Below are 20,945 nucleotides of genomic sequence, written 5' to 3' on the forward strand. Positions count from 1 at the left end.
AAAGAAACTATGGCTTGTATATAATTGCAAAAGCTTCCACTTAAAGCACTCGTGACATCAAAACAATGTTGCTGCTCCTGAGTTTCAAAAAGAGAAGGGAAATCCAGAGAGAAAATGACTCTCTTTAAAGGATTTCCCTTCCCCCTACAACTCTCACCTGGCATGACGTAATGCCGAAACATTCCACTTGTGAGTAGTGTGAGCAGGGTACACCGATGTGCCTGCTGTCGCGAAACAGGTCTCTACCGGGCTCTGTTTTGTGCCCTGGCACTTTTTTCCGGACTGCGGTGACAGCAGACTGCTGTCACTGCAGTTCGAAAAAAAACAGACTACCTGTGACCAGCGCACAAAACAGAGCCCGATAGAGACCCGCTTCGAGGCCCCTTTAAAAAAACTGCCAATGCTCAGACCCAGTGAGACCCGGCCCACTTAAAGCCCTGGATAGCTCAGTGGGCTACTGCCTTTGTCACAGAGATCCTTGTGTTACTTGCAGTTCAGAAGTTACAATCCTAACATAGAACAGTAACCAATGAACCCTCATCTAAGAGCTGCATACAAAAGATGAATGGTATAGTTAGAACTTCGCTTTGTTGGTTTTGTGATATAGTTAGAACTTCCCCAGTCTTTCATTATTCTAATGTTGTTAAAATGAGTATGTTTGGGCAGATATAAATTTTTATCAGTAAAGCTGACCCCCATGGAATACTCTTTAAATCCTAAGGTTGTGTTTCCCCAGACAAAACCCTCTTAAAATATCCCGCCCACCAGTATGGATGACATGTGATTCATACACCTTGTAATCCTCATTGGCTTATGTGACATTCCCTATAGACTGATTTACATACTTGTATGATTCATTGTATCTGTATAATGTGTGCGTTGTGTAAAGTACTGGCACACACTACACTGATATGAGTAGCGCTATGAGACAAATGAAATGCATATGAGAGAGGGGCTACGTAAAGTTAAGGGGCACTGTTAGAGGCTGGCAGTTTGGGAATCTGAGGAGGAGGTAGTGGGAGGGGCTATGGAGTGATGAGGGGCACTGGTGGAGGGTGGCATTGAGGGAATCCGAGGAGGTCAATAGGGGGAGGGGTTATGGGGAGATGAGGGGCACTTGTGGCGTGTGGCTTTGAGGGAATCCGAGGAGGAGGTCAATAGAGGGGGGCATTGGGAGATGAGGGGCACTGTTGGAAGGTTGGAGGAAAGGTATTTACGGAGAAAGAGGTTATTGGCGCAGCGCCAAAAAAGACTTTCGCATCAGCGCTGAAGCCGGCCTTTCTGTTTTTGTTTATTTAATTAGCAGTCGGGTCATAAGGGCTACTGGGGAAAATACTTTAAAATGTGTGATAATTATATTTACTGCTATATTCAATGTTTTAAGTTTGAAGGTGATTTTCCTAATGGTTTTACTAGGAGAAATTAAAGTGGAGCCCGATGGTGCCTGATATGGGGCTGGGACCCAAGGTCATCTGTGAAAAAAGTTGCACTGGAGAGGAGTAGTGGATAATTAAGCCTGTAAGGGAGTGCGTTGCAGAATCTGTGGTCAGGTGGAGGTAGTAATGAAGAGGAATTCTCCCTGAAGGCTCGCACAGAGGGAGCCCGAGAAGTGTCACTTGCCTGATACCCCCACCTCAGAAACCTCCTCTTCCCATCAAAGGGACATTACATGGAAAAAACACTTTTTGAGAGTGATCACATTTAGAAAGAGATTTGGGAAAGAGTGCGTTTTACTGGGCCTTGTAAGACTAAGAAGAGATAAAGGAGGGCCCTGAAGCAGACCTGCCCAGACATATATGCGAAAAATCGAGCTCGCAGTGGCCCACCCAAATGCACCCTTGGCCCACCCAAATAAAAATTCCTGGAACCGGGCCTGCTGCAGAGGACCCCATATGTCAGCTGGCCTAGAGTTGAGAGGCAGCAATTCTGAGAATATCCTGTACTGTTCTTGGCAGTATAACATGTCATGCAACCCAACTTTGAATTTAGGAGCCCTACCCCGGCCCCACCTACACGCCACGTGTCTTCGTGCCAGCAATATTGCCACATCAGTATATTTCCTAACTGTTCGTGCAATCTTTGCCGTGTATCCTAGTAGGAACAGCTGTGGATCTAAGGTCAAGGCATCTCCTATCATAAGGGAGAGTCCTGTACACACCTGTGACCAGTATTCCTGCACTCGTGGACAATTCCACGCTAAATGAAAGAAATCTGCCCCCTCCTGACCACACCTCTCGCATCTGTCCGAGTCAATCAGACCAAATCTGAGGGGCATATTATCAAGGACCGGTGTTAAAATTATCACAGTTTTATCGGCAGGAAACTGCCGATAAAATGGCGATAATGGGCTTGATAATACACCCTTGTTAATTCCCATAGAAGCCCATGTTCTTGTGTTAACATGGGCTTCTATGGGAATTAACAAGGGCGTATTATCAAGCCCATTATCGCCATTTTATCGGCAGTTTCCTGCAGATAAAACTGTGATAATTCTAACACCGGTCCTTGATAATATGCCCCTAAATTTCCTAGCCGGCGTGTAGTATAACCTATGTAGGAACTTATAATGTATTATTTTAAAGCGACAACTGGACGTCACCGCTCCTGATAGGTCACAACTATACTCCCATTGCTCGTCCGTTATCTCCCTGCCAAGATCTGATGACCAATGTGCCCTGGCCGTACTCTCCACAACAGGCAGTTCCACTCGCAGGCTTCTATATATATTAGACACTAAATGCGCACCATCAGCGCTATTCAGTACTACCGTGAGCGGGGCCACACTGGGGGGTTCGCGAGGGTATTCCAGCAGCGCGACCCTCAGGCCTTCCCGCAGACGTATATAATAAAACAATTCCAATGGGGTGTGTTCCTTTTCCTGACAGAAATCCTCCCGAGACCGAAATAGTCCATCGCGGAAAAGATCACCCCATGTATGAATGTGTAGCCGACGACACAGCCTTTGGAATCCCACCTCCAGAAGGAGCGCCATCCGCGGGTGATAAGATAACGGCATCCGAGCCGTGTACAGTAATGGGGCCTGCAATTTTTTCCCTATTCGATGCCATGCATCCATCGTACAGGTCACTGTATTAGAATGCATATCCAGTTCCGATGTGGGTGCATGAACCATGCCTGTCAGCGGCAGCGGATGGGCTATCCAACCCTCCGCTGCCACCTGCGGCATGTAGGGCGACGGTTTCAGCCAATAATACAGGAAGTGTGCCTGAGCACTCAAGTAATATGCCTCAAAATCAGGCACGTCGAATCCTCCCACACGATACGGTTGTGTCATAACTGCCCAGCGGAGGCGTGCCTGCTTACCCCCCCATACAAGACGTATAAGCTCGGAGCGTAAAGTTTTGAAGAAGAATGCGCCTGGGTAGTAAGGAATGTTGAGGAACAAGTATAGGAAGCGCGGTAGAACCACCATTTTTATGAGGGAGATTCTCGCCGCCATCGACAAGGGCAATTTAATCCATCTGGTCACTGAATCCGCCAGCTTAGTAATAGCTACTCCGTAGTTCGCACGTAAGGTATCTCCCCTATCTCTCGATATATGGATTCCCAGGTAGCGCAGTTCCGAGGTGCACCACTCAAGTGGGTACTCCAGCGGGAATTCCGATATAGCTGGCGTCAGAGGGAAGAGTAGGGATTTACCCCAGTTAATAGAAACGCCAGAGAGGCCTCCAAAGGCGACAAATTCCCGCAATAATGCATTCAAGTTAGAGTTGGGATCCTTAACGTAAAGAGTGACGTCATCAGCATATAAGGAAACAGAGAGCTGACGCTGATGGTAATTGAAGGCGCTAGCCTTATGAAGTTGCCGGATTCGACAGGTCAATGGCTCTATCGCCACAGCAAAAAGTAAGGGGGAGAGGGGACATCCCTGGCGGGTGCCTCTTGTTATTGCAAAAGCGTCAGATAGTTGGCCATTCGCGAGTACTCTCGCCGTTGGAGCCGTGTATAACAACCGTACCCAGTTTATAAATATCGGGGGGAACCCCATCCTTCGCAAGACCGTGAATAGGAACCCCCATTCCACCGAATCGAAAGCCTTCGATGCATCAAGAAAAACTGCGGCTAGAGGGATCTCAGGATGCACCGTTTGGATCAGGGAGAAGACAGTACGGAGGTTATGTGAGGTCGATCTCGTTGGGACAAATCCCGACTGATCAGGCAGTATGAGTGTAGTCATGAGCAAAGATAATCTCGTCGCAAGCACCTTGGCCAGAATTTTGGCATCACAATTCAGAAGCGACAATGGACGGTACGAGTCACAGTATGCTGCATTTTTCCCCGGTTTAAGGAGAGACGTGATAATCACCTCACGCATAGATCTCGGAAGTACACCCACTTCTAAGGCATCTTCAAATAACTCCCGCAGAACAGGCGCCATAACCTCTATATAGCATTTGTAAAATTCTGCGGGTAAACCATCATATCCCGGCGCTTTCCCGTTGCTCAAGGACATAATAGCATCCCGCACCTCGTCCAACTCGAAGGGCGCCCCCAGAAACTGTCTATGGACGTCACTTATCCAGCAGAGCGCAATATCCCCCAGATAGTCATCCAAGTCCACTTCACCGAGCGCCCGTGAGGTATAGAGTTGTTCATAGTGTGTTTGGAGTGTATTCAGAATCCCAGCAGAATCCCTGTGTATCTCCCCGTCCGTTGTGGTCAGTTCTAGGATAGTATTTGAACCCCGTGCCACCCGCACTGCCATGGAAAGAGCTCTACCCGGTCTCCCTCCCTCGTTGTAAGCGCGGGCCCGCCAGTGCTTTCCCTTGAATAATACCTCCCTTTGCGCTTCTGCCTCGTATTCCGACAGCTTAGCCCTGAACTCGCACTGTATGTCTCCAGTAGCCCCTCGAACCATGCTATCCTCCAGTATTTTGAGGTCCTCCTCCAACCTACTAAGAGCACGTTGAATGTCCCTCAGCACCCCAGAGCTCTTAGCAATGCACCATCCCCTCACCGTAACTTTGAAAGCCTCCCAGACTGTTTCTACATTATCCACAGTATCTTTATTCCGGGGAAAAAAATCTTCTATGTCAGTTCTAAGTTCTTCGCGGAAGACGGTATCTACCAGTACACTAGGGTGCAAGCGCCAAGGTGGGCGTGGTTTATTAAATCCGGGCATGTCTAGAGTCGTCAAGACTGGGCAATGGTCAGAATGTGTCCTGGGCAAATGTTTGGAGTGTAAAATATGTGGTGCTAGATTTATGGATACAAAAATATAATCAAGTCTGGCCCATGTTCCAGTGTGCGGAGTAAAGTGCGTTCCATCTAATGTGTCAGGATGCAGTCGTCTCCAACTATCAATCAATCCTTCCTCCTCAACTATCCCCCTAAGGGAATCCCTCGCCTTAGTATGGTATGATGAACATCCATCCGCTCTATCCAATCTCGGGTGCAGGGCAACATTGAAGTCTCCACCCCAGATCAGGTGCCTGGAACCCACATCTAGTATACCTCCCCAGAGTTGCGCAAAAAAATGAGGATCATCAACATTAGGGGCATAACAGTTGGCAATGGTAACCGTTTCTCCACCCAACCTCCCCCACAGGATCACATATCTACCCTCTTTATCAATCAGTTGACCCTGCAGTGTAAAGGGGAGGGCTCGGTGTATAAGAATAGCTGTACCCCTGGAATAAGAGGAGTAGTTCGAGAAAGCCCTTACACCCGCCCATCTCGCGCCGAATGTGGAAGCAGCCGCTGGGGGTTCGTGAGTTTCTTGCAGCATGACCACCTGCACACCATGTCTATCCCAATATGCTAACAGTTGCCTATGTTTCCGTGCATCCTTCAGTCCACGCACATTCCAAGATATAAAGGTCCATTGATTAATATTTCCTGCGCCCAGTGTAACCTATTTCCGTCTGCTTTAGGATCGTACAATGGAGCACCCATAGCCACAATGCAACATACTCAACAGTCCCACTCGCATCCCTCCAGCATATCACTGCGTCATCTTGCCCGTGTATTTCACATTCAACCAGATCATATAACTCCCATGTTTTCCCCCATTCCCCACCCACCACCCACAGAAGCATCCCCAACTCGCCAGTGCAGTCTTCCACCCTTCCCCTCTCCAAGTCTTTCAACAACCGAGGGTGAGAACACACCCTGTAACAACAGTAACAATATGGGTAATACCCGCTAGGTAGCATTCTAGGTGGCAGCACAGCACCCCCTCCCCTCCACAAGTTTCCCACAGCAGGACACCCATAGCCATCGGGGGGAAGGGGGGGTGCCTGGCGATGAGGATCGAGACCAGTGTGTGTCAGGCCAACGCTCCCACCCACCACAAAGAGTCAAGAGATATAGTGGTCGATGAATATGTCTATTGCCGCGTAGTAGTCTACACCATAGTACTCACAAACAGTATCTAGGGCGATATCTGAAATGCAAGAGTCAGGAGGTCACTGTTCCTCTTCCTCCATGCGGTCTTCTCCGCGGTCAGGTGCAGCCATTCCGTCTCTGTTCTGGAGCGCTGTGCGTTTGAAATGTTTTATAAATTCCTCAACTTGCTGCGGTTTCGTAAAAAACTTTTGGCGACCCTGATATGTGATTCGCAGTCTAGCCGGATAGAGTAGTGCGTAATCGACCTGAAGAGTACGAAGTTTTGCCTTGACGTCCAGAAACTTGCGCCGTTCTTCCTGTACCATAGGAGTGAAGTCAGGGTAAATTGTGAAACTGTTTCCATCATAGTTAAGTGCTTTGGTGGTCCGAGCCGCCCGTAGCGCTGTGTCTCTATCCCTATAGTTCAACAAGCGGGCTATGATAGGTCTCGGCTTCATGCCCGGTTTGGGTACCGGTCCCAGGGATCTGTGCGCCCTCTCTACGATGAACTGGGGGGAGAATGCTTCCGAGCCCACCGAAGCCAACAGGAGCTTTTCCACATAGTCCTCCATTTTGCCCACATTGGTGGACTCCGGAATACCCACTACGTGTATGTTATTACGGCGACTCCTCGCCTCCAAATCCTCATTCTTCGCCGCTATTGTGCGCAGTAGGTCATCCATCCGCGTTAGTCGTGTTGTATGTTGGCCTGAGGTATCTTCAACGTCTGAGATCCGCTGTTCCGTCTCCTTCAGTCTCCCCTCATGGACATCCAGCTTGTGCACGACAGCATCCATCCTGGACGATATTCTGTCCACCTTATCAGCAATAGTTGCGAATCCCTGTCGCATCTCGCGTAGTATTTCCTGGATATCTGTGGAGTTGGTCGTCTGACTACCAGTAGGATTACTGGTGTCTGTCTGCTGCAGTTGCTCCGGACTGGTACGGGTTGACTTCTTCGCGGCATCAAATGTAAGCTTTGGCTGACGCGCGTCAGGTCGGCCCATCTTCACCACCAACCACACACAAGCAGCACAGTGCGCAGTAAAGTGGGAAGCTAATTCGCCACTGGTACGCAAGCTCGGAGAGCTCTATCAACTCAGTTACTGTACCGTCGCAACAAGCGCCAGTAGATACCAACACTCGATTGGGGTTTAAATCAAGGTAAATGCCAGTTTCTGTCGTCTCCTTCGTACTCCAATCGCTCCCCAAACTCTGACTTGGGGGTCTCCCAGTGAGACCACCCCACCGCTGTCTCACTGTGCACCAATTGCACTCAGGATGTCAGGGCGGTTGTGCACCAATGTCAATGCCCAAGAATCAGACGTGCAGCACAGTCAGCCGCATGGAGCAGCATCCGCTCCCAAGAAGTTAATTAGCCGGTGTGGGGCGGTGGGTACAATCAACAAGGATCAGCAAGTGTCGAGGTCTTAGTGCATGGCAAACCCCAGCCGTCCCCAAATGGTCAGTACCTCCAGCGTCTCTAGCCTCATGCACACCGCCGTGCGTTCTCACTTTAGAAGCCAGCCAACGCCAGCAGTAGGAGAATAGCAGTAGATCCCCAATAATGGCCACAGCCGCAGACCCTTCACAGCGCTCCACTCACCCCGCTGTCAAAGGGGCAGCCAGAAGATGGATCGCCGAGATCAGTCGAGTCCCCGGTAGCTCCCAGGCGCCTACGGCATACGCATCCAGCGCAGCATGCACTGCGATGTCTTCCACGCTTTGGGGGTAGGTGAATTCAGATCCCCCGGAGGTCTCGTGGATAGGCTGAGGAGCCGGCCCTAAGATGGCCTCCGCCACCGACCGCCGTCAGCAGACCGATGTTCGCATACAGCAGCATGCAGTTTGCACAGGAGTTCTAGTAAACGGTAACGGGTACCTGCGGGGACAGATGGGCCGAGCAGCAACACCGCGATCTTCAATGCGCCGCTGTGAGGAGAGGAGCTCTGACAGCGCGTCTCATCACCGCCGCTCCGTCAGTTTTGCGCCTTCCAGGGCCCGGCAGCCGTTGCTTGATCCTCGGCCTCGCGTTGTGTAGCAGGCCAGCCAGCTGCATCAAGCCCTCCAGCAGTCCAGGTCGCTGGACACAACGGAGCCTCTCCCAGCCTCGGGGTATAAGCAATCGGCCTGGAAACTTCACCGGAGCACCCGAGCAGTCTCCTCAGCAGGTGGTAGCAGTATCAACCCGATCACACTTCGGTTCAAGGATAAATTACAGGATCAATTGCGCCAGGCTGTGAGAGCCTTACGAGAAGGCGTCCATACACAAGTGCGCCACCTAGCGCCCCTAACTTAAGACAGACTTAAGATAGGATTTTGTCTTAAGTATATCTTAAGTCTGTCTTAAGTTTGTCTTAAGACAAACTTAAGACAAAATCCTAACTTCTGTGAATACCAAAAGTAGTAAGTTTAGGATTTTGTCTTAAGTTAGTTCTGTGAATCGGCCCCATTGTATCTAGATGGACACTTGCCCAATTAGAGCAAAGGAGACCTAAAAGTCAATCAACCTGACTATATACAGACTAAAAATGGGGGGGAAATGGGGGAATAGAAGAATATTGTTTATTCTCACCTCGTCAATGTCCAACTAAGCAATCGATATAAGTTGTATGGTTTAAAGATGTGAACCTCCAAAAACGAAATCAACCTCAAATAAGAAGTGGACATGTGTTGCAGGATCTATGACAGAAAGAAAGTGTAAGGACCAAAACCGTCTCGTACTTGCTGGCTAAAGGAATTTCAACATGGGAATCCCAATACTTGATACCCACTGGCCTCTACTTAACACAGATGCAAAGAGTTGAACTGCTTGGGATCAACTGCATCAATATTCAAAGAAACTGTCAATACACCCCATCCCACAGTTGGGTCCCACAGAGAGCCTTGTGTCTCTTTACAAATTAGCCAAAGTCACCTCCAACCCAAGAATACAGGGTTCCAAATATCCAAGATATATTTATAATACACACGTGTCCATGGACTGCTTATTCTTCAAGGAACTTATTAGTTAATGGTTCTCGGCCTGTCAGTAAAAATAACGGATATAAAAACCTTCACAGAACATACCAGTCAGTAATAAAGGTGAAAACAGGAACAAGTAATATACATTCATTATCTATAAGTTTAACCGAACCCGAATCCATTGAAACTACGTGATAGGGCCCAAAGTCAAAAGCGAGAAATGCCACCCTATAGAAAGTCAGCGTTGACCAGAATAACTAATTACGGGTAAAAACCGGGCCAGGTGCCTTAATCAAGACAGAAAAGGACCCAATTACAAACAAACAGGAAATTCTCATGTTTCTACATACGTATCTGAACACATAAAATGACTAAGATAATGATCTTAACGAGTACATTCTAAACATGTAACTAGGGGCGGGAGGACAGACACTTTCATTGAAAAAGTCCAACTCAACAGTAGCGTGAATGATTTAGCTGTAGGCGTCACAATAGAGTATTTGTAAACAACAAGGGTTCCCTGTGTGCAAAACATTAACAGTCAACCCCTAGGTCAGGGAATAAATCAGTGGAAAAAACTACCTAGGCAGTGAATATGAAGTAAATACACAAAAATATAAGGACCAACACTAAACTGAACAGTTTTCAAATAGTTACACAAGTTTATTGTAAACACATAGACAGTGGCTAAAAATTATACATTTCATGAAAATTAAGTATATATAAATCATTACATAAAAATTTGGGAACATAAAAGAGTAAGTTGTGTGTCGACGCGTTTCGGCGACCAGCGCCTTTCTCAAGACAGATTACAACTTTCCCAGATAAAAATGGATTTAACACATAGGTCAGGGATGAGACGCTAGTAATGTTCCATCCACTTCTTTGAACCGGAGTTCACGCTTCTGATTATCAAATTGATTCTATTTTTCAAGCTTCTTCAGTTTTTATATTGCTTCACAGCTGATTGGATATTTCAGTTTATGTGATCAAAATAAGCGACCCGTGGAACTGCTTTAAATTACGTTGCCTCCACACTCTGTATATTTAGTCATCATTTTTCAGATTTTTTTGAGTTCCCAACGATATCGAGCTGTTCGCTAGATAGCAGACATCGGTGATAAGTCGGTAACTGATTTGCACTTGATATGCTCTTGATGGCCGTGTGCGTTACTATATGAGAACACTTTTGATTTTCTCGTGATGTGATTTACACGAAGTTCCCAACAATAATTTCTGTTTCCGCAGCACGTCGGATTCTTGAAATTCAAAGATAGCAGCTGCGTGGAGGCGAACGTCTGACTCGGGCGTGGTTCCAGGGTCGATTCAGACGTTCGCCTCCACGCAGCTGCTATCTTTGAATTTCAAGAATCCGACGTGCTGCGGAAACAGAAATTATTGTTGGGAACTTCGTGTAAATCACATCACGAGAAAATCAAAAGTGTTCTCATATAGTAACGCACACGGCCATCAAGAGCATATCAAGTGCAAATCAGTTACCGACTTATCACCGATGTCTGCTATCTAGCGAACAGCTCGATATCGTTGGGAACTCAAAAAAATCTGAAAAATGATGACTAAATATACAGAGTGTGGAGGCAACGTAATTTAAAGCAGTTCCACGGGTCGCTTATTTTGATCACATAAACTGAAATATCCAATCAGCTGTGAAGCAATATAAAAACTGAAGAAGCTTGAAAAATAGAATCAATTTGATAATCAGAAGCGTGAACTCCGGTTCAAAGAAGTGGATGGAACATTACTAGCGTCTCATCCCTGACCTATGTGTTAAATCCATTTTTATCTGGGAAAGTTGTAATCTGTCTTGAGAAAGGCGCTGGTCGCCGAAACGCGTCGACACACAACTTACTCTTTTATGTTCCCAAATTTTTATGTAATGATTTATATATACTTAATTTTCATGAAATGTATAATTTTTAGCCACTGTCTATGTGTTTACAATAAACTTGTGTAACTATTGGCGTCACAATAGAGCCCATTATATCAGCCGATTCTGCACCTAATAATAAGTAGACCATAGTCTGTATAGTATATGTGGGCAATGTGGACCCAAAACTCTGAGAATATCCCCATCATAACCACGCCTAAAAGAGGTGGTCGGACTCCCATGTTGGGAGCACAATCAGACCCCATAGGGCTAAAAACCATAGCACAATGATGTCAACATCTATTAAAGCACAGTTCCCCAAATTTTCCTTGTGAAGCGTCTAAAAATAAATGAATGCCAATAAATAGTGCGGAACAATAGCAAGTAGCAAAGCCGCTGTGAACATAACCAGCGCTCAATTATAAATAGGGCTCCCGGTTTTATGGTATCTATTTTTTTGCCATTTCCGTCTGTATTTATCCATATTTATTTTTTGGGCATTTTTTCTGTATTTATCCACATTTATTTTTGCCACAAGCAAAAGACGAAGCTACAGCTAGTATTTTTCCACATTTATTTAAATTGACAATGCACACCTGCGCCCGGTTGTTATTGGTCAACACAATACATTCATTTGAAAACTTTGCCATTGTAGTACAAGCACATGTGGGCAGGGAAAGAAGAAATAGAGTCAGGTGAGCCCCCAAATAAAGAGAAAAAGTTATGAGGGCGAGGCCGTAGCTGTGTTAAGGCAGGTGGAGGACAGAATCATCATGGCTCTCGAGTCGGTCTGACCTCTATCCCACGCCCTCCCCCCAAGTTTGTTAACCTCATGCTAAGTAGGCCATCCTAAACCCATCTCTAAAACCCAAATACAACATCTGGGCTTCTTGTTCATCTCTTCAGTGTGACAAGCAGTAAAGCACAGTATAGAGAACAGTAGGCGAGAGTGCCGGGTGGCAAACACAAATTGAGACAGAGGACTCCACCAGTAGCCTGTGGTGAGAGAGTAGGTACTGTTGATTCCCTTCATTAGCTCTTGCTTTGTTGTGGCATTGGCACTCTGGGCGGAGGGCAGGCCACGGAAGGAGCGGACTTGCATTGTATTTGCCAGCCACAGGGCTTCATGGCCAGCTCTTCTCAATGCAAGCTCAACAGCTTCCGTTTCTGTCACCCTGGACCGGGGGGGGGGGGAGTGGGGGGGCCTTGAAGGAATGTCCTGGTCACAGTGTCTGACTGAGAAGATGGTGTTAGTTGAAAGGCCGCGGCGCGCTCACAGCAGGAGGTGTTTCATCCACGTCAAGTAAGTGGGCGTCACAGTGCCCCCCTGAAGTGTGTATAATTAATCTGTCCCTGCTACATTTATTGGGCAATTGTACCAGGTTTTAAATTAGCAGTTGTAGCAATGTCAATATTGAACAGAAGTTCACACACAGTACTTGGCAGGAGCCTGCCAGCAGCGTCCCTTAGCAGAGCAGCATTGGAAAGCTCTCTGTAACATCGAGCCTGCCCTGCTGTGGTGTGATCTCTGCATCCGAGGCAGGGGGGAAAGCGGTGAACCGCGGTATAATTATTTATGGGAGAGTCGAAGTGAGTATTGGTCTGCAAGTCTGATGAGTCACTGACTGTATTTCAGCTGCCTGCGATGACTCCGAGCCGCGGGTCCCACATACAGCCGTACTAAACTCTTTTTGGGCCGGTTGAGCATTGTGACTGACAGTGTCAGGCTGGCAGCAACGTCACTAACTTATCAGCAAATCCTAGTGTAGCTCTGTGTCACTAAAATTATGAAAATGTCACACATAGCAATCAGAAACCTTGGCAGCTATGCCAATAAAAGAAAATTGTTAAAATGGGGCTCTATTAGGGGGCCGGTATGTGACACACTCCAGCATGAAAACTACAATTACGTCCTAATCGCGCGATTCCCTGTTCACTTAAAAGAAGGGATCCATATTAAAATAAAAGCATGAACATCTTCATGTGATCTTTGTATTAACATGCGAGCACGAAAGATGGTAGTGGCAAATACTTACCAGGTGAGTGTTGACTGTCTTTTTGTTATGTGTGTGCTGAATGCCACAGGGTGCTTTAGTTTATCACATTGGTGGAGGGAAAGGGTCCACCGTCGCGCCATTCCACGACTGATGGCCTACTTAGCATGAGGTTAACAGGCTGGAGGACAGAACTGGTAATTCACTCGATTTTCAAGGGCTAACAGCTGTCGGTCTGACCCCTATCACGCCCCCCTCCAGCCTGTTAACCTCATGCTAAGTAGGCCATCAATCGTGGAATGGCGCAACGGCGGGCCCTTTCCTTTCCCTCCACCACCGTGATAAACTAAGGCACCCTCTGGCATTCAGCACACACAGTAATTTAAAAATAAACAACAGCCCCCACCTCCCCCTCACCCACATGATGACTGTGAGCCCCCATATAAAGGGAAAAAGTTATGAGGGTGAGGCCGTAGGTGTTGGCACACCCACACACATAGGCTTGATTCCGACGAGGATTGGCTCAGGTGAACGGCTGTCCTTGAAAGACCCTGTGCCAATTTGTCCACACGAGGGCGCCAAAAGACTGATTGGAAGGGATTCAAATGAATTCAGGCAGCGGCAGCGCGGCAACATTTGCCAGTGTTTTGCCGTTTCTAAATATAAATACAGACAAAGGAAATATAGATTTCCGTCTGTATTTATATGTAAAAATCCGTAAATACGGAAAACCGGGAGCCCTAATTATAAATAATACTCATGCCTATTACGTGTCAATATGTAAAATACAGACAGACGTCATCCTAACGATGACTTGCGTTCCAGAACAAGGCTCCCATTAGGACAAATACCGTCCGTATTACGAAAGCCTCGTCTGAGCAGACAGCAACCACTATGTTAAAGAGGAAGAAGAAACAGGGCTTGCCTGCACAAAACAACAATATCACGTCACGGCATGATAACCGGTAGGGCTGTGTCAGTAACAGTGCGATACCAAAGGGGACGCCATTATTTAAAGCAGGTAATCTCCCTGCGTCACCCCACGCTTCTGGTCACACGAGCGAATAGTGGTAGTAAACACAAAGGAAGGAGGGTCTCCTGACGATAACAAACCGCATAAAAGGGGTCATCAAATGTGTTCTCATCGACGGACCAGAGAATTGGCAGTATAGCGTGACACAAAGTAGTCCACAGTCACACCAGTGCGTACTACCAAATTAAAATATGCGACAAAGATAACCAACTCATTGAAATAAAATAGACAAGATGAAACGGGGAAACCAAGTCATATATGCTAAAAAAACAATCTTTATGTCACAAGTCGATAGGCCAAGTATACAGTAGGAACTAATGTATATTCACTTCAGATATGTTCCAATGGCAGATCATTGTTATTTTTAACGCAGGAAATAGTGCAACTCCCTGTCTGTGTTGTGTCCAATCAGGGTGGCTTGAAGACGACAAATCCATTTTGCCTCCCTTTGCCTAGGGGTTCTCACCAAAGAGTACCCAGCTGTTGTCTGACAGGCAGTCCATTATCCGGCAAAACTGTTTCAGCACCCAGGCAGGAATGTCCAGTAGCAGCTGGGATGCGGGTCATCTTCGAACCCGCCCCACACAACAGGAGCTGCCTGCCTCTCTGCTATGGGAATGGCACGTCCCACTGCCCTTGCATGTGCATCTCGACTCATGTCCCACTCCCATGGTCCTTGGGGCTGTGGCGTGCAAGGCACACGGTAAACAGCGCTCTTCCGCTCGCTTCTCTGACTTCCCCAATCCATGCCTGGTAAACTTTGGGTTTTTTTCTGTTTGAACTGGTGAATTGGTCAAGGCTGTGTTCACACTACAAATAAAGTAATGTAATTAAATTAAGAATATTGAGGCTCAGCTGACCTCGATGGACAAGAGTCTTCCGGGCGAGTAATCTACAGCAGCTGGTCCTGTTGCAGCAGGGCATCATGATGAGAGGCACGGGCCGCAGTGCAAGCAGTGGCGGGCTTTAAAACTAAACTTACAAACATAACTTCTGCCCACTCGCGCCGCCCATTTAATAACTTCATGTTCTGTCTTGGGCGGCAAATGGACAATGTGGCGAATGCCGCAGTGCTGCAGCCGGTGAGATCACAGCTGAGCCAGCCTGGCCGGCGTGACCAGAACAATCTTCTGGCAGATGAGATGTTATAATTCGACACCGGAGCAGAGAAGTGCAGTGGCGTTGCACTGCACAGTGTAGTTCCGTCTGTAAAACACTGTGGGCTGCCAGAGCTGCGTACGGTCCGTGCTTTGCCCAATGAGTGCTGACAGGGGCGCTCCTGTCTTCATTTGTCTGCAACTTAAGGCGTCGCTCTAAATGTGTGACTTCGCATTTTGGGGTGGTGATGCGGACCACCACACCAAAATGCGTTAGTTTAACGCCTGCTGCGTGGTATTTGGCAGGGCTGAATTCAACAGCCGCCGTTGCAAGTAAGCTTAGTAGGGTGGTGGGAGTCGACAAACGACGGAATAGGGGAAATTAAATAAATTCTATTCCGTCGTCCTAACCTTTCCCTGTGATGCAGGGCAGCGCAGCGCAGTGACATTACCATTTAAACAATAGCAGTTGTGATAATCCAGAATTACCAAATGCGCTTTGCCGTTTATCTTCATTGCTCATCACAGAGTTCAGAGTACATTAAAGTCCTCCACCTGTTGGTGAAAAGAAAGCATTACACGCCACAGTTTCTGAATGCAACCAAAGAAAACTTCGAATGCATTCAGATTATTTCTGAGTTTATTTCTGTTTTAGACCAACAACATTCAGTCTCCTTAGAGACTATCAAAAATTGCAATGGCAACTATATTTCAAATTGCCACAGCGGGGTATTGGGTAAAGTTTTCAATAAGCAATAATCGCGCCTCGGTTAAACCTCATTGGCTACGATACTGCCACTGCGCAAAGCTAACGAATAACCGTCATTCGAGGTACCCATGATGGAAAAAACTTAGGACACCTACAGCGACCTATAGCACCCTACAACTAGGAGCCAGAGACTATGACAACAATAACTCTTTTTACGATCTGCAATACTTTAGATTGTCTGTGTTACTTGTAAACCTCATAGAAAGGCTGTATTGTGCGCAGAGGATTCTGGGGGCCATATGCTAATTAGCATTTCCTGGTATAGTGGTACAACGGAGCCGTTCACTCCTTCAACTAGAATTCCTCCGGGGCAATTATGAGGACTCTTCAGGAGAGAGTGAGGAGCTTATCGCTCCCTCAGGACAGGCGAGGTGTTTTAGTGCGTTGGGAAGGCTTGCTCTCCGTCTCGGCCAGCCTGAAGAAGATTCGGAAAGTAAGCGCCTTCAAGGCCCTCACAGACTTGGGACATCCCACAGCGCGCTCTGAAGAGGATTTAGGTTTGTGGCAAAAGAGCGAGGTGCAGCCCAGACTGTCGGAGGGTCGCAGGGGGTTCGACCGCTCTCCTTAATACGATGAAAGTAGGGATCGAAAATGCCGTATTACTTCTGGGTCGCCGGGTTGAGACGTGCTCTGTCCTACCATCATCTGCACTGTCACCGTCTCTTTTTTCTTTCGGCTCACCACGGCGGCCATATTAACAGGAAAAATGGCGCCCGGATGATATATTTCTTAAGCCAGTGCTTGATTAATGTTTGACAGTCAACACATAGCCTTATTAGCTGGAATCTAAGGGGCCAACTTACTGAAAGTTGGATTCAACCAGTGCTTAATTTGTAGAAGAATAGACCTGATGCTCAAAACTCTGCCCAGAAGCCTGCGGTTAACACAAGTGCACCAAATTCCAAGGCTTCATACTCTGGAATAATACATGTTAATACATTAAGGAAACTTTTAAAAGTGCAATGGTTACCCAGAGGTGTCCTGGCGCTCGGTAATCGTCTACCAGATAGTACTCCATGCCCCTTTAAAATATATGCCAACAGTGTGCACCCAGGACTCTTCTGTCAAATACCCACTGATGGTCTAACACTGTCCCTGGTCTCCTGATTGACCCTCCCCTGACTTCCCACACCCTGATAATCCCACGCCCTGTGACCTGATGTGGCCCTCCACCTGGAAATTACCACATACTCAGTGCACATGGCACATGTCTGTAGGATTCTCCCTGGAATCGGCGATGATATTTTAAATATGGGACAATTTAAGGGAATAGTCAGATTTTGACTGGAAGGATGAACTGCTTTTAGACATGAATTGTATATTGCATTGGTATGACATGTTGCTACAACTGGTGTGTTCACGAGGCTGACTGCCATCCGAATTGGATTTACTGCAAGTAGGGCATGTATGCCCTTCATACTTACCATGTATGTTTTTCATGACACTGAGACCGTTTTTAGGTCTTGCCTACGCAGCGTGCATGCGTTACATAGGAGAAGACCTCTTGGAATCGATTTGCTTTTGAGGCCAAAAACGTGCACGCATTGCATTGCTTTCAATGTAACGCCTGCCAGTTTGGCGTTTCCCTTGCGGGAGCGAGCTTTAAAACCATCTGTTTGTAATTAACTTTCAAACAGATGGTATTCTTGGTCACTCCCGCAAGGGAAACGCTGTGTGTGCTCTCGGCTGCACTCCCCTCACCACTCCCACCTCAGCGTCTACAGGCGCGCAGAGACCATATGTTTTTAATAATCTCGCGCCGTACCCGCTTTCACTTTCATAGAAGCAGGTGCGCTGTCCCAGACATCACCAGCCGCCTCACTTCCTCGTTTTTATTCTGAGCGCAGTGATTTCAAAATATACAGTAACTTTGTCCATGGGAGACCTGTTGGACGAGGTCAGTCTGTTTTACTACAGGAAGAAGATTTAGTAAACAACATGAGCCATTCCTTAGAGCAGACAGTAGTGATGGGAAACCGAAAAGTAGTAGGTGCGCTCGCTCTTCAGTCCTGAAAACACTTTCTCCAGGATGCTTTCCAGGTGCCCGCGAGCCTCCAGCCTTGGTGTAAACATGCAGGGCACATGTCACTGCGGTGCAGTCACGGGAACGGAGCATTGAATTGCAGTGGCCGCATCATGGTACCTGCTGCTGCCTGTTGACGTGGGCTGGGCTGGTAGCGCATGGGGAGCACTGAGGTCGTGCCGAGGCCCGGGGCCAGGCCGTGCCACCTCTCCTCTCTCTCTCTCTCTCGCAAGCGCACACACACACACGCCTTCATGCTTGAAGGGCACCTACCATTGCCAGGCGGCTGTCTCTCTCCACCAGCGACCCTGCCATCTTGCATGCTGCAGAGCGGTGGAGGCGGCGGATCAGCTGCTGGGGAGGAGGGCAGGTCTGATCCCGGCTCAGTGGTGGATCACCGTGGCCCTGGCGGCTCTAGAGGTGATCCCGGTAGAGGCTGAGTGGGGAGTAGTAGAGAGGAGGGGTGAGCACTGGGAGCCTGCCGTGGGTTATATGGAGTTCAGCCTCCCTGGAGCGTGGCCCAGGCATGGCAGGCTGTGGGTACGGCGGGAGCCGCCGGGCCACGTGCCATGTGACGTGCCCTTGGGAGTGGTGCGCTGTCACCTGCCAGGGGGAAATTCTGCAGAACCAGCGGGACTGCTGCAGTTTTCACAGTATTACTCTGTCTGGGGAGTTTAGAAGGAGTCAAGCTATTTGCCTATCGCCTTTCTGTTGTTCTCTAACGTTGCAATTGCAGCGTATTATTACCTTGTTTATTATATTTAATGTACAGAATTGGAAAGGGTGGCAGATAAAGCCTGTGTTACTGCCATTTAACCTTGTGCGCCACTCGCCCCATTTACTTTCAGTAAGTGTTCAACTCCCTGCGCCATCCTCCCGGCGGCAGTTAGCACCTTCACCCGGGATACTTTCTTCACGTTAATGAGAGTTGGAGTTGTGGCTGTTATTTTTTTGGGGGGGTTTTGGGCAGATGTATAAACTAGACGTCACTGTTCCCAATCTCAGCGTCCCTACTGACAGCAACCGAGACCCCATCCTGTGAATCATATGCACTTAAACCTCTTTGGCCGATACCCACTACAGACTGCTCCAGGTTTATTTCTCCTGAAACATTGGCATGTTGCTGCATGAGGCAGGCGCGGCTTGGGTGGCCACCTGAGTGTCAATAAGTGAAAATAATGTATAGTTACTGCAGGACCTCTGGATACGCATCAATTTTACATGCACATATTTAGGACAAATCATCTGGTTAATGTTCATAAACCATTGTTACAAGTAACTAAGTAGAGTGGAGCTGGAACAATTTTCGGAGTGGGAGTGTGCTGCCATCAGTGTTACATCCCTGAAGTCCAGGGCTGGCCTTGGGCATTAGCTAGCTGGGCCCAGGACCAGGGCAACAATAATCTGAGGGGCGGTGCAGGGAGCTGCCTGACTTAATGTTTTGCAAACACCAGCGCGTCTATCCTACTTGGTTTAATCAGGTCATTTTAAAACGTTTTAATCAGCCCTTAATGTACTTCAGTATAATTGTGATCACCCTCCTTCCCTCCAACCATCTTCCCGACACCTCCTCCTGTCACATTGCAACAACCCCTCCCCCTTCCTCCCACAACAAGCACCACATTTTCTTCCCCCCAGGGTGCAGTCCTGGTCAGTCCGATGTAGGGCCTGCCCTGCTGAAGTCACAGGGTTTGTTAAAAATCAAAGCGCTTCACGAAGGACAACATTAGCAAATTAACCACATCCATTCAGCAGGATAACAGTAGGATTGCAATATGCAGTCAGTGGGGCATTTTGCAGCCCATTGTCCCAAATATAGGAGTAAAGCATGGAGTGGTATGGCACAGTCATGCACAGAGCTCATGTTTGCCATTGATATCTATAATTTGCAACCCTATATGTTTCCAATATTTGACTTGACCTATCTTTGTTAGTCATTTACTCTTTATTTGCTGATTTATTTTTAAACATTTGTAAAGTTAATTTACAAGTGTTTCGAATTTGTTGTGTGTTAGATAATATTTGACATACTGCTGCCTCCTCCTTTCACACTCCCTATACCCGTGCAGGATTGTTACTTGGATGCAAAATTCACATATTTTAGATTAAGGAAAGTGGAAAGTAAACGTGAATCTCCATGTTAAGAGAAGAATAAGCAGCACTTTGTCAGAAGACATTACCTGAAATTTGACCTCTGCCTTTGGATGCACAGCAAATGCGTCAATATAAAAACAAAAGGAAAGGCCAATTTATTGATAATTTGCTTTTTGAATTCTGGAAAGGTTATTCTGGGGGTAGTGCAGCACCTCATGCAGCCCTAGTTTCAGCACTCCTGAAATTAAAAGCATTAACTAAGGACTCAAGAATTCCTGTTTAGTTGGAATGTATTCTTGAATCAACAAGTACTGTAGGTTCAAGGTAACAAGCATTGGCATAGCCAATAGGTCTCGCCTTTGGGACCTTATAAGTGTTTAGCCATGCAACAGTCAATGTTGGTGCACCAAGGATATTGTGCTGGATAACTAAACACTTATAAGGTCCCAAAGGCGAGACCTATTGGCTATGCCAATGCTTGTTAGAATGTTCTGTGGTTTCATGAAATCTCCTGGGTGTCACCAGTATCATTGAACACATTTGGGGAGGAGAATGCACACCCGTTTTTTGTTTTTTTACTTTTTAATCACGCTTTAAACAAATGATCCAAGGCTGAAGATTATGGCGTGCAAACCTCGGTGCGTGCTCTGCCCATGCACAACAAAGATATAGAAGCATAACTGTGGCCCACGTGGTTCCACAGTCCAAGGTGCACAGCCCCTGAAAGGGGGCCCT

The 20,945-nt window shown here is 47.3% G+C and overlaps 1 protein-coding gene and 1 non-coding gene across 2 annotated transcripts in view; one reads left to right on the forward strand and one right to left on the reverse strand.

Moving 5' to 3' along the window:
• Positions 1 to 20,945, forward strand: part of LOC144790939 (serotransferrin-2-like) — a 293,556-nt gene that overhangs the window by 24,065 nt on the left and 248,546 nt on the right. The gene's annotated exons all lie outside the window — the stretch shown is intronic.
• On the reverse strand, positions 15,995 to 16,134 carry LOC144793562 (U4 spliceosomal RNA). The gene has a single exon (XR_013603049.1). It is a non-coding gene; the product is annotated as a U4 spliceosomal RNA (small nuclear RNA).

The sequence above is a fragment of the Lissotriton helveticus genome, chromosome 11 (assembly GCF_964261635.1).
Source record: "Lissotriton helveticus chromosome 11, aLisHel1.1, whole genome shotgun sequence".
In the NCBI taxonomy this organism is placed as follows: Eukaryota; Metazoa; Chordata; class Amphibia; order Caudata; family Salamandridae; genus Lissotriton; species Lissotriton helveticus.